The following is a 13,052-nucleotide window of genomic DNA, read 5'->3' as shown; positions in this document are numbered from 1 at the left end:
CTGTGCTGGTTAGAGCAGCGTCTGGCTCTGTGTGTTCCAGCAAATTATATTGGTACAAGTATCTGTCCTTCTCCACTTTATATTGTTTTGAATCCAGATCCATCTGTGGATCTTGGCCCATTGTGCACCCCACAAATGACTCTTTGGGCACAACTTGGATGGTGGCACAAGAGAGAGGGTCAGGAAGTTCTTAATCTCCAGATTTGATGTTATGCTTCTGTTTTGGGTGCAGGTTCCCAGATGCGGGTCTCCCCGTGCAGGACACAGCTGGTTCCAGCCAGCTCTGCAGGATGCAGCTGAGCTCGTCAGGGAGGCTGGTGGAACATCTGGGCAAGCATAGCTAAGAAAGGGCAAAATGCTACGCAGCAAAGAGGAGTGAGGAAGAAAGTGAGAAAACCAGTCCTCTGAACACCAGTGTCAGAGAAGAAGGAGGGAGGAATTGCTTCAGGTGCTGGAGCAGATATTTCCGTGCACCCCACCAAGGACTCCATGCTGGAGCAGGTGAAGATTTCCTGAAGGAACTGAAGTTCACAGAGAGGAGCCACGGATGCAGGAGAAGGCTTTTGCTGAAGGACAGCAGCCTGTGGAAAGGACCCATGGTGGAGCCAAGGCGAAGTGTGAGGAGGATGGAGCAGTACAAAGGAGCTGTTACAGACTGATTGCAACCTCCAATTCTCCTTTGTCCTGCGCTGCTGCAGGCAAAAGCGGTAGAGGAGTTGAGGGTAAAGGTGTGAAGCTGAGCCTGGGGAAAGAAGGGAGCATGAGGAGAAGGCACTGTTTTAATTTGTATTTGTTTCTCACTATTCTGCTTTATTTTAATTGACAATAAATTAATTTTCCTCATCTTGAATCAAATACTTGAAATTTATACCTGGACTGAGGTCACAGTAGGAAATACTTACTGATTTATTTTTGATCACTTTTAGCCATTATAGCCTTTAATCCTTTAAGAAGGACACAAAATGTATCGAATTGTAATCTTTAAGTCATTATGTGTGTAGAAAGGAGTGAACTTTGTTTGAATGAGGAGTTGCATTTCTTAATTGTGGTTTGGCCTTTCAAGTTCTGCTTATTCACCTTTTCACTAGAGTAAATCTTAGCTGCAGAGTCACCTCAGGAACAGGTCTTATCCATTACACTTCTGCTGGAGAAGAATATCAGGCATATCTTTACAGGTTTGAGCATGGGAGAATCATTCTGAGGAAAGGCTGCTGCAGCGGTAGATCCAACTTGATCTACGCTGGTAATGTTCTTACAGATGTTAAAGATGCAGCATCTTCATGGCATATCTAGCTGTGCTTCAGAAGGAGGCAAAATTTGGGTTGAGTGGCATATTTGATGGAAGTATTGTTATTCTTGGACAAGAAATAGGTAGAGTTTGGGAATGAGATTTATATTCCTGTGCTTTTCAGAAATTTTCCTCAATTCCATAAGCTTTCCTGACTATGCTAAGGCCATAAAAGAAATGCATATAACGATTCTCTTTTCTCTTTAAATTCTATGAAAGAGAAAGAAATTCTCCATTTTGCCACTCCCGGGGACAAACATGCTTCTTTTTAAAAACCAGAGAGAAAAGCAGACAAAGTGCCCTAGAACGAAATTTAGCATCTTCAGGAGTTGTAGTAGGGTTTATGAGGTGCAATTGTAAAATGATCAATGTTTTCATAGTGAAACATTTTTTTTATTCTGCCATTCCTTTTATTCAGACTTGTGAATTTCTGTGTAAAATAATCTGAGAGATCACTAGTGAGATTAGCTAATAATTGCAAAATGGAGAAGTTTCACTGTGGATAGGTGGTAACAAAAGGTATCATAAAGTCAGCTAGGATAATTATTATTAGCAAGGTAAGATCTTTCAGCCATTAACCGCTTTGGGCATTATGCTGACATTTATTCTGATCTTGCAAATAAAAATAGTGATTATGAGCCATTGCAGGAAGAACTGGGAGATAAAGCAGTTTGTGAAATACTAGTCTGTGGTGGGTTTGGTTTCTGTTGGCTTTGTCGTGCTTTTACTTAGTGTTCAGCTTCTTTGTGTACCTCTGTAGGATCTGTTTTATCTGAGCTCTTATGTAGAATAAGTCAAAATATGTTAATACTTAACACTCAGAGCATAATACACAAGTTCCTCGTGGCAAGATATACGTTATTTCATGTTTTCTAACACAAATAGTTAAATTGTTTGAATATTATTTTAATACCAGAAGACATTTGAGAGAAACATCATGTGTTCTATATTCACTCTTTTATCTGTGTTTTGCTTTTGGCATTGATGAATTCTCATTTTTTAAAGAACAGTTTTTTAGCAACGAAGTGCCTGTTTTCAAATGAGCTACAGGTTCCTGACTGCAGCAGAAATGACTTCAGGTAAGGAAACCGGAACTGTATTTAATTTTGAGCAGCCAGACTTTCTGAAGAGAAGAGTCACTGAGCTACCTCTGCATGGTATTGCTGCCTCTGGGATGGGACGTATCGTAGCCTTGTTTACTAATTTGGTCAGAAAAGATTTGTTTGCCATTACTTAGGTGATTGACACAAAGGTTAGTACAGTTGGCTGTCTAGAGAAAAACTAGTTTGCCAGAGGTGGAATTATGTAAGGCTGCTGAGAAGGCAACACTGGCTTAAGATGGTGAGTAAGAACTAAGATTTTGAGGAATCAGGGGAACAACTTTTTGATGCTGTTGAATTGTAGCATTCACCAAGGGCTGACAGCTGAAGCAGAACTTCTTTTGCACTGCTCGACTAGCGTTTATCATCTTTGCCCGCAGTGTAAGAAGTAAACAGGCGTTATTGGCTCCTTGACCAGCACTTGCTCAGATTCCTTCTAGCTATTTCAGAATGAATGGTTAACCTTTGGCTACATGAGACCTGAAAGTTCCCAACCATATATTTTGGCTGTCTTCTCAGTGATAAAGACCTGTGTCAGATTTCTAGAAGAGAAGTCATGGAGAATATTGAAGAAGGGCCTAACAAAGTCTGTTCATACAAAGAAAATGTGCACCAAAAGTAACTCCTGCTTTTGGAAAGCCCAGAGAAGCTGTTCTTAAATGCTGGAGCATGAACTAAGCTGGCTTTGTGGACCTGAGCACACTATTGTAAATCTCCAAAACTTTCAGTAGCACCCACACAAGTTTGTTCCTGTTCACCCCAAGCAAGGAAAGGAGTCTCTAGTTAAGCCACTGAGTTAATGTTAGTGTCATTTTACCACATCCCAGTTTAAAAGGGTTGCTTGAGAAAGCAGCTTAAAAGCACTGATGCAGTCAAAAATTGAAACTCCATTTTTAGAAGCAGAAGTTAGAAAAATAAATCTGTGCTCAAATGTGTAGTTCCCCCTGTTTTGCACTGCAAGGGAGACAGAGAGGAAATACTTGTTTGACTATTGCTGCTTTTTTTATGCCTGTCATCCGTCCAAGATTGCTGCCATGAACTTTGGCTGCATGCTGTTTTTTTCCAGTGGTAATTTCATCATGATAAGGAAATGTGTTTGTGCCCTCAGCCATTTTCACCTGTGTTTTCTTCTGTGGGATACGCCTTTCAGATGAAATATTGAGAGTCTTTTCATTATTCTGAGATACTTTCGTGTTTGTATATCCATTGAATACAGCTAGGAGTAGAACCGAATAAAACCCTTGTCCATCTTTCAGGCCAGGTGGCAAGTTGTGTGATGTAATTGCTATGATATTTCAAGTATGTGATTGATTACAGCTGTAATAAATTCTGTAATCATTGTAAAATTTAAGCTGCTGGGTATTTGGGAAGTTGATACTATTGAAACATGGGAATAAGAATCATAGCACTGTGTTCTGAACGTTGACAGGGTTAAAAAAAGAATTAATTGAATTAAAATTTTCAGCAAAACATGAAAGAGAGAGTGGGCATTTCTGGCAAGATCTTGATTTGTCTCAATGGTTATCTTTGTAGCATTGAACTTAGAGATAAGTAATCAAACTGTAAAGACATGCTCTTCCCTTTCATTAAATCTCTTGAGAAGCTTTGAGACCTATGTACACTTGCAACAGGTTTATGCTGTCTGGTACCTTAGTGATATTCCAGAAGTATAATGAGCCTGTAAAAAGTGATCCTATGAAGAGGAAGATAGTTTGAAAGAAATTGTCAGTGGAGATTTTCCTGCACTATGTATATTTGTAAGCTACTTAATGGAGAAGTCTTTTGCATGAGGAATACAGGACAGGAATTTTCCCATGTTTGGACAGGAATCTGTACATGACCTTAGCTGAGATTGAGTCTCTTGACCTGTGGAGGCCTCTCCAGTGTAAATGACTGTTCAGTCAGTCTGTGTTGTCAAGAGTTCGTAGAAAACCCGTATGTGTATAGAGGCACTAGCAAGATGGACAGGGTAACTGTAGCTTCTCATTATGCCATATCTTTGTCCTATCGTTAATGCAGAAGTCATTTATTGCAGAGTATAAATTGCAAGGAGTGTGCTGGTTTGTGCAAGATATCTTGCGGTAGGCTTTAAGATTTTCTGTTTTATTTGACTCAATTTAGTGCTTGAGCAATTAACACACTACTAACATGCTGCTGTCTGAGGAAAAAAAACTTATCCAAAGAGATGCTGAAGTTTTTATACCTTGAAAGAAAAATGAGGTGTTGAACTTTTAAGTGTCTGAAATGTATAATTGACATGAGCTTCTACAAGAAATCGAGGACTCATAAATGCTGGTCATTTGTAATGTAGGTGCTTAAAGTATAATAGCAAAAGCACCAAATTTATCTGAACTATTTTCTTCATCAGTTGTGAATTTAGTTTCTGCTATAATAGGCAAATTTGGTCATTTTCATTCTACAATACTTGTCTTTTAACAGAAAAATATTCTATTAAGTTCTCAATAGATGGTTAGCGTGTCTAGATATAGGCCAGGTTGTTGCTTCAAACCTAAGCCAAACTGGTAATTATAGAATGATAGAATCATTAAGATTGGAAAAGAGCTCTAAGATCGTCGTGCCCAACCAACACCACCGTGCCTACTAAACCATCTCCTGAAGTGCCATATCTACATGGTTTTTAATGCCTCCAGGGATGGTGACGCAATTTGATTACCCTTGTGACGACAGAATCTAGTTTTAGATTGGTGCCCAGAAGTAATAATGCCTGAGAAAAAAAAATAGCATTAACTGATAAATCCTTCTTGAAAGTTTCACTTCTAAAGACAACTTCCTGAATTACTTTAAAGCATGCTAATAGGAGGAAGTTCTTCTTCCTGCATTCATTCTAAAGATGGTAAAGGTACACACAGCAGTGAGTACTACAGAGAAAATAAACTGAGAGTTTCTCTGTTACTTTTGAAAAAAGGAGTTCCAATTAAAAAAAAAAAGCAATTATTTAAACTGAAGAAAAAAGCCCTTCTTTGCAAATGCATTGTCAAGCTACAAAAGATGTGTCCACAAAGTAGTATTGAGGTAAACAGTATTTAGAATTATAACTTAGAATATTTGTAGCTATGTTACTGGTTTTATGTTGAAGTGATCTAAACCTTTAAGGTAGAAGGTATAAGCTAACCTTGAAGTGATGGGGATAAAGAATAATAGGATATTCTTTGGGGATGTGGGGAAATTAACATCCCTTGCACTTCATCCTGAAGTAACTGGTACTGGCAACTTTCAGTGGCAGTTTATTTGACTAAATAGGCCAGCAGTCTGATTTTTGTACCAGAAAGAAGAGTTAACATTGATTTAAACAACTAGGATGAAAAGTACCATTCTTTTTTTATTATTGTTATTTAAAAAAAACCAAAAACCTCTAATTTTCTATCTTTATTTACTTCTTTCAGTATGTTGTATGAGGAAAGCAGGCTTTTTTTTTATTTTTGGATATGGGTTCTTACTGTTAATTCATATATTGAATTTCTAATCCTCATTTATGACATTATCACTTATACAGGGACAAGCATTATCAGACGGGATTAGAGAATTAACAGAGTGAGGCGTCTGAAAACCATTTCTGCTGGCTTTTATTAGAATTTTTTGTTTATTTGAGTGGCTATAGATAACTGACTTTATAGTAAGTATAGAGTCTTTAAGACCCCACTCTTTCCTTGGAAGATCTGTGCTCTGCTGAAAACTTTTTGTCATCTACAGAGTCAAGCAACAGAGACAGGCCGGAGGTGCTACTGTTTGGAAAACAATAGCTGCAGAGCTATTGGCAGGAGATGCAACCATCATCCCTGTATCCAGCATGGGAGAACAAAGAAGGAGGTAGAAGATCAGTGTGAGCCCTGTTTTTGTTCTAGTTGTCCTCAGATCAAAAGGCTTCTAGAAGAATTAGTGAGCAGTGCTGCAAGAGAAAGCAGAGGTGGGAGCTCAGTGACAGCCACAAGTTGAACTCCTGTAAGCCCTCCAGCTATTTCTGTAGAATTTGAAGTGAGAAGGTACTTTCCCAGTGCTCCTTCAGGCTCTTTGAAAGTAGTATGTTTTATCCGAGACTGTCCATTCTCTAGTTCTTGGCTTTGCGGGGAGCAATGGCCAACTGATTATGAAAGGAGGGATGTGTTGGGAAAGTGCTCCCTGCTTGAACAACACATCAGTTGCAGTTCTTCTCAGCGTAGCCAGTTCTTTGTGCAGCGGGTTGGGCTGTAGCCATTAAGAGAGCAAATTTAGGAAGTAGCTATACTTTTGGATGCTGCAAAAACTTGAAATTTTTGTGTGTATAGCCTCACATAACACCACACGCACATGTAATTATGCATATAATTTTTAATCAGACTCAGTCATTTGTTGATAGTAACTTGCTACAAACAGCTGTTGGCACAAAGCCATTTTCAGTCATCCTGTAAAAAGCAACTAGCTTGTTTTCAAGTGACAGCTCGACGTGACAGGAACCTTAGAAACTGTTGGTAATATGTACAGCTGTTTTATAAAGACAGTCATTTAAGAATATATATTTCTTGAAGTGTTAGCTACCTCGCTTGTGTGTTGAAAGAACTTTAAACATTTAGCATGGCTGTTACGTTGTATTGCTGCTTCTGTGCTGAGCAGTCAGTCATTAAAATCTACATTCTAAATCAGTCACACACTCAGCCATTTGATTTTTTTTTTTAATCTTTGAATAGAAAATATAGAATCCAAGCCATTCTCAATCTGACATACATTACAGAAAAATTAAAGGTTTTGTTCTAGTTAAATATTTAAATTTAAGAAATAATAAATCAGTAAAGGCCGTGGTCAATGACAGTCTTATGCTTCCGAGAATGTAAAGTCAGACCGTAAGAAAGGGTCTGAATTGTTTGTCAGTCATTGGCGATTCTGCCACTTTCTCCAGCCAATGTCAAATAACGTGTTTTCAGCTTTTATCAGCTGCTATCCAAGCATTGCTTTGTTCTGCAAACAGATTGAGCAAGAGAGGAGTTGCAGTGGGGTGGCCAATGCAGTCAGAGACAAGAGGTGAGACTGTGCAGGGAAGTCATCAGGAAAAAACAATGAATGGAGAAGAGGCAGTGCCAGAGTTCTCAATGTAGATGAGCGCTAAGCAATACCAACATTATTAGGCATCACTTCTATTGGAGCATCTGTGCTTCTAGACCTCTGCTTATCAGGGCCTGGCCTGACCTGATTGTCCCCATCAGCTGGTTTTCCTGCACTTCACCCTCAGTGTCTTTTCTCCCTGCCCTGTAGGGAGGGGAGGCAGGAGGGCACTTGCTCCTCTTCTACTCTTCCTGCTCAGCTCCATTCTGCTCTTTTCCCAGGAACATGCACAACAGATCTAGCTTGTATGTGGGTCACTGGGACTCTGACCACAGCACAAGTGCATGAAGATCTTGCAGACTATATGAAGAAGAGGAGCAGAGATTCTAGTACTTTTCGGTGCTACTTATTCTGCAACTTGCAGCATGGATCAAAGTCTGTCTCCCTCCCAACAAGGTTGGACCATTTTGGGTTTAGTAGATATAGATTCTTCTTGCACTGACAGCCTCTTCAAAACTGAAACTTTGTAGTGAGTTTAATAAGTGCTTGATCTTTCTGGAGTATTGCTAGTGAAGGAATCATGTTTCACTGATGGACGTGATGTATGTTAAGGACAACGCTTTGATATCAAAGACAGGACAGCAGACACTGGTGCAGAGGAGTCATTGGAAGATGTCACAACTCAAATCTGCAATGCCTGGCCTGGATTTGTGTTATGACTTTCTCTTGAACAGGGGAGAAGGAACTCTCTTACCTACTGAACACTAGTATAAAGGTTGGTCTTGCTTCTTTGTATTATTTTGGCCATCAGATGCATTCGACTTTGCCTCTCTTTTGTCAGGAGTTTTGCTTTCTTCTATTTCACACTCTTTGCTCACTCTGTTTTCAGAGAATTTCTCTGCGACAGAGAGAGAAGCTGCCTGGGCCCCTGGCACAACACAGCTGCTGTAGTCAGTAGAGCAGAGGCATACAGACTTCAGCAAACGTTTGTGTTTGCCACCTCACACCTCTAAAATCACTCCCAAATGCACAAAAAATGATGTTGGCTACATCTCTTCTTTCCCTCAGTCTGGAAAAGGAAAGTCACTAACACATTCATAGATGTACAACTAAACCCCAGCAGGGAGAGACCCCTTTCCCACTCACATAATTCACTGAAGGGACACCATTTAGATACTCGTGGGGAAGAGGAGCTCTTGTGTAATGAAAAGAATCCTCTATTTCACTCCCAAACGCTATAAAACAGAAGTAATGGCTTGAGAAAGACAGTGTCTAAAAGCCCAACCTGAATGTCGTGACCTGAGGTACTCTAAAGGATTATTTTACCTTGCTATAATCTAACTTCATTCTGCCCTGTTATCTCCTTGTTGGTGATAGTGCTTTATTTTTCCTTTTGCAATGAGCACAGTGGTCTCCACAGGAATCTTTATGGCCAGTATCATCATCTTGCCAGCTGACATTGTTCTTCTGTGTGAGCTGATGACCAAGGTGGACTTCTGCAAGCTGTACCTGTGTTTCATGAGTAAGGATGTAAAATAAGATCCTCCCTTTTCCTGTCCTGTGGTTGTGTTTGCCTCATCATTCTTAAGGTGCCAGTGCTTAGCTATGCGCACAAACCTAACTTTAAGGATTTTGGTTGGGTTTTTTTTTATTTCCCAAAATGAAGAAAAGGGGCAGAATTCCCTCATCTGACTGATATTTCCTTACAACATTCACTCTCTGTTCCTTTAGGATGGCAAGTGTGCCAACTGCATTAAACCTTTTTGATACTAGAGGGAGCTCCCAGCTTGAGCAGTCAGAGCAAAGCATGATAACTTGGACAATTCTGGAGGAAACACAGATGGGAAGCAAAGTAGCGTTGATGACTATAATGCACCTTTTTCCATCACAGGCAAAGCTACAAGGGCTGAATTTATCTGCTTAGTAAATTACACATGGCTTTCAGAGACATTCAGATAATGAAATGCTGTAGCTGCAATTTCTTCTGTATCTGAGCCCCTTTCTGTCATGGCTGGATTTATCTTCACAACTTTCTCGGAGGAAATAACCCCTCTTAATAAATGGAGGACTCTAAGACACGGAGTGTTCGTGGTAGTGCTGCTTTCAGACTATATCTGCCATAATGACTTCAATCGGACATCAGTCTTGTGCATAGACAGAAAAGCATCCATGTAGATGGTCCTGAGAAGTCCCATGCACTGCATTTTTGTGCTCAGCGAGTTCCCTGCTGCACAAACACAAATGCAGGCCTGTCACGATACCCTCTCGCCCATCCTAGCAAGACTTTGGTCAGGAGAGACTGCTGGGTGGACAAAGATGAGACGTGCTTCTTAGGCCTCTCTGTGTTGTGCCCTCTCCCCACCTCTGGCTCATCCAGTCATGGAGCTGGAGAGAGGCCATGGGGCCCAGGTCTGAGCACCCACTGTCTCAGGGCAACAAGGAGCTGGCGGCAGGCATCTCCTGCATTCCCATGAGCTACTATTCAGCAAACACCTGTTCAGTGGGTTTGAGGCAATGAAAGGCATTATAGACTTGCTAAGGTCTTCTCTGAGACTGTGAAGACTGCACCAGCCTGGTGGACCTACGGCATCCCAGAAGCATCTCAAGATGGACAATCGGCAACAGGCTGTAAAGTGTTTCTCACTGGCCAGAGATAAGGAACAGCTCACCAGGGATCCCCAGGGAGGATTAGCCAAGAGGGAAGGCTGGGAAAGGAGGCTGGAGGAGCCGTGGAGAAGTGTAAAAAGAGTGTAAGCAGCATGACTGAGTATTGCTGTGTGCAGTGTTGGATGATCAGAGAAAGTGCATGCACATGCAAACAGGTCATAGATGTATACAAACCCACTGTATATGCACATGCACAAAGAAGTATTCCAAGGCAAATTTTCCAAAGCACCCAGGAGGAGACTTTGAAAGCACAAGGTAACATCTCGAAACTTTGGCTGACTTGAAAGAGGCCTACAAGAGAGTTGGGAGGGACTGTTTGCAAAGGCTTGTAGTGGTAGGACAAGGGGCAATGGGTATGAACTGGAGAGGGGCAGATTTAGAGTGGACATAAGGAGGAAATTCTTCACGATGAAGCTGGTGAGGCACTGGCCCAGGTTGCCCAGGGAAGCTGTGGCTGCCCCATCCCTGGAGGTGTTCCAGGCCAGGTTGGATGGGGCCTTGGGCAGCCTGGTCTGGTGGGAGGTGTCCCTGCCCATGGCAGGGGGGTTGGAACTGGATGATCTTTAAAGTCTCTTCCAACTCAAACTATTCTGTGATTTTATGACTCTTTTGCTGCCTCCGTGTCTTTCTGCTCTAGGGATCAGTCACTGTAATAAAGCAGTTGAGAGCAGATTAGCCACCAGAAGCTCGGTGCCTTGGAAGCTCAAACAGAGCCACACTTGAAATGGGCTAGCTTAAATATCTTAGTTAAAATAACTTCGCATAATTGGAGCAAATATAATTTACAGCCATTTAATCACTCAGATTTCTTGACATATGGACTTTAATCCTAGTGAGCACAGCTTGCATCCTGTTTAATTGCATTTCAACAAATCCTTATTCCTTTAGAAGCAGTGAGGTTACTGACAGTGTCAGGGCAACAGTAGGTGGACGATCATATTCTTTCAGTGCCTGAGGCAAAGCAAATTTAACTGTTCTGTTGAGTTTTGGCTCCGTGTTTGTGCAGGGTCAGGTGTGGCCGGGAGAGGGCAGTGATGCACAGGCGCTCACCCGGCAAGGGCTGCTGGTGGCACTCTTGGAGAAGGCTTCTAGGAGCCATCTCCTTCACATGCAGCTGAACTCTTCTTCTTCTAACTCAGTCTGTTCTAAATGCGAAGTGTTTAATGCAAGATAAACAAGTACAATATCACTGGATAGAAGTGTGAGGCTTCTTCGACTCTTTCTGTTTCAGAGCTGAGAAGTGTTCGGTGTCACGACTTTTCTCTTTAATTCCACATCAGCAAGGAGGTTGCAGTGTCCTTTGAGGCTGGCAACCCAGCATCAGCTAACTGGGAGCCTTTAGCCTAGCCTTCATCATAATAGCCGTGGTGGGAAAGTACGATGTATCAGATAGGAAGGGCCATACATACAGGTGGAATTTCCCCAAGAAAGCTGGGGAGGGACTTTTTACGAGGGCATGTAGTGATAGGGTGAGGGTGAAGATTTAGACTGGATGTTATGAAGAAAGTCTTCATGCTGAAAGTGGTGAGGCACTGGCCCAGGTTGCCCAGGGAAGCTGTGTCTGCCCCATCCCTGGAGGTGTTCAAGGCCAGGTTGGATGGGGCCTTGGGCAGCCTGGTCTGGTGGGAGGTGTCCCTGCCCATGGCAGGGGGGTTGGCACTGGTTGGGCTCTGAGGTCCCTTCCAACCCAAACCATTCTATGGTTCTACATTAGATGTGATACAGAATAATCACTCAAATGCAAATCATAGTACAGATATTTCAGTACAATATTACAGCCAGAAACATGCTCTCCTAGTGGAATAAATGTGGTTCATGAAGCTCTGCAAAGGGGCTCTTAGGAAGGGCTGAAGGTGGAAAGTCTTTACAGCATGTTGATTTCATAGATGCCTGGGCTTAAGTACTACAGTTTTCCCAACATTTGATGATTACTATGATTAATAGCCCAGTCTGGTTTGAGGAATAGAAGATACTTGCAAACACACAGCTGGAGAGGGCTGAAGTTTTTCTCTGCAGTATCTTCTGATGCAATTACACAAAGCTAGATTGACTGGACTTTACCCTTAAAGGATTCATTAAGTACCAAAAGATGTTGTTACTTGCTCTCTTATAGTGACACTGTAGAGAATACTCTGGCCAAGACAGTCATGCTCCTTTATCAAAGTGGTTCATCTCATGAACACCAATGGCATCATTTTTATTTAGCTGGATTTTCTGTAAATTCTGTCAGCCCTTTATTTCTTCTTTTTATTTGTGCCCTAACAATAGCAGTTGAAATTAAAAAGGCTGAGACTATTATAGCACAAATGATTCAGGGTTTACAAAATGGTTGGTTATGGGTTTGGATGGACTCTGAACATGACTAAAACAATGGAAAAATGGAATAAAAAGGATTTTAGCTCTTAGGGCAGTAATTATATAGGACCTGCAAGCTATGGGGAAAGTAGACCTGCAGGTCATGTTTATGCCCTTGCTTCTCATACAGCAGAGAAAAAAAGAGCCTTGAGGTTGCTCTTACATGTGTCTGATTGCAGCTGCATTTGAATGGCTCAACATCAGCCCCAGATCTCAGGAATGCACCAGCAACAAAATCTTCCTTCTTTACACCCTCTGCTACTTGCTAATTAAATTAGCATTAAGATGAAGGGTCACTGCAGAGGAGTGCAGAGGCAGACACTGAAGGTCTGGCTGTAACCTCTGTTCTGAGAAGGAATCAAGAGCAAAGTTCTAGCAGCAGTAACTAGCAATAGCCAGGTGTGGAGACCTTTCTTATCATTAGCAGATTATATTTGTGAAAGTTCTAGTATCTCAGACTTCTAGATAGCATCAGTTTCAGGTCCCTCTATCCAAATCTTTCCAGGGAAGCTGAGGCTGGAAGTCATTGCTGTATAGCAGCTAATCACTGATCTCACTCCAGCTTCAGTATTCTCTTCCTACAGTATTTGCTGCCCAGCAAGAAGCTC

The 13,052-nt window shown here is 41.5% G+C and overlaps 1 protein-coding gene across 14 annotated transcripts in view; it reads left to right on the top strand.

The window, feature by feature from the left end:
* Positions 1-8,989, top strand: part of CARF (calcium responsive transcription factor) — a 50,363-nt gene extending 41,374 nt beyond the window's left edge. For 13 of the 14 annotated variants that reach the window (XM_009559806.2, XM_054069254.1, XM_054069256.1 and 10 more), the window contains one exon: positions 233-8,989. The gene's annotated coding sequence lies outside the window, so the exon portion shown is untranslated. The remainder of the gene's footprint in view (positions 1-232) is intronic. The other variant, XM_054069249.1, reaches the window with a different exon arrangement.
* Positions 8,990-13,052: the final 4,063 nt, after the last annotated feature.

The sequence above is a fragment of the Cuculus canorus genome, chromosome 6 (assembly GCF_017976375.1).
Source record: "Cuculus canorus isolate bCucCan1 chromosome 6, bCucCan1.pri, whole genome shotgun sequence".
NCBI classification, from domain to species: Eukaryota; Metazoa; Chordata; class Aves; order Cuculiformes; family Cuculidae; genus Cuculus; species Cuculus canorus.
The sequence above is the reverse complement of the archived record's forward strand: the minus strand, read 5'-3'. Positions and strand labels throughout refer to the sequence as shown.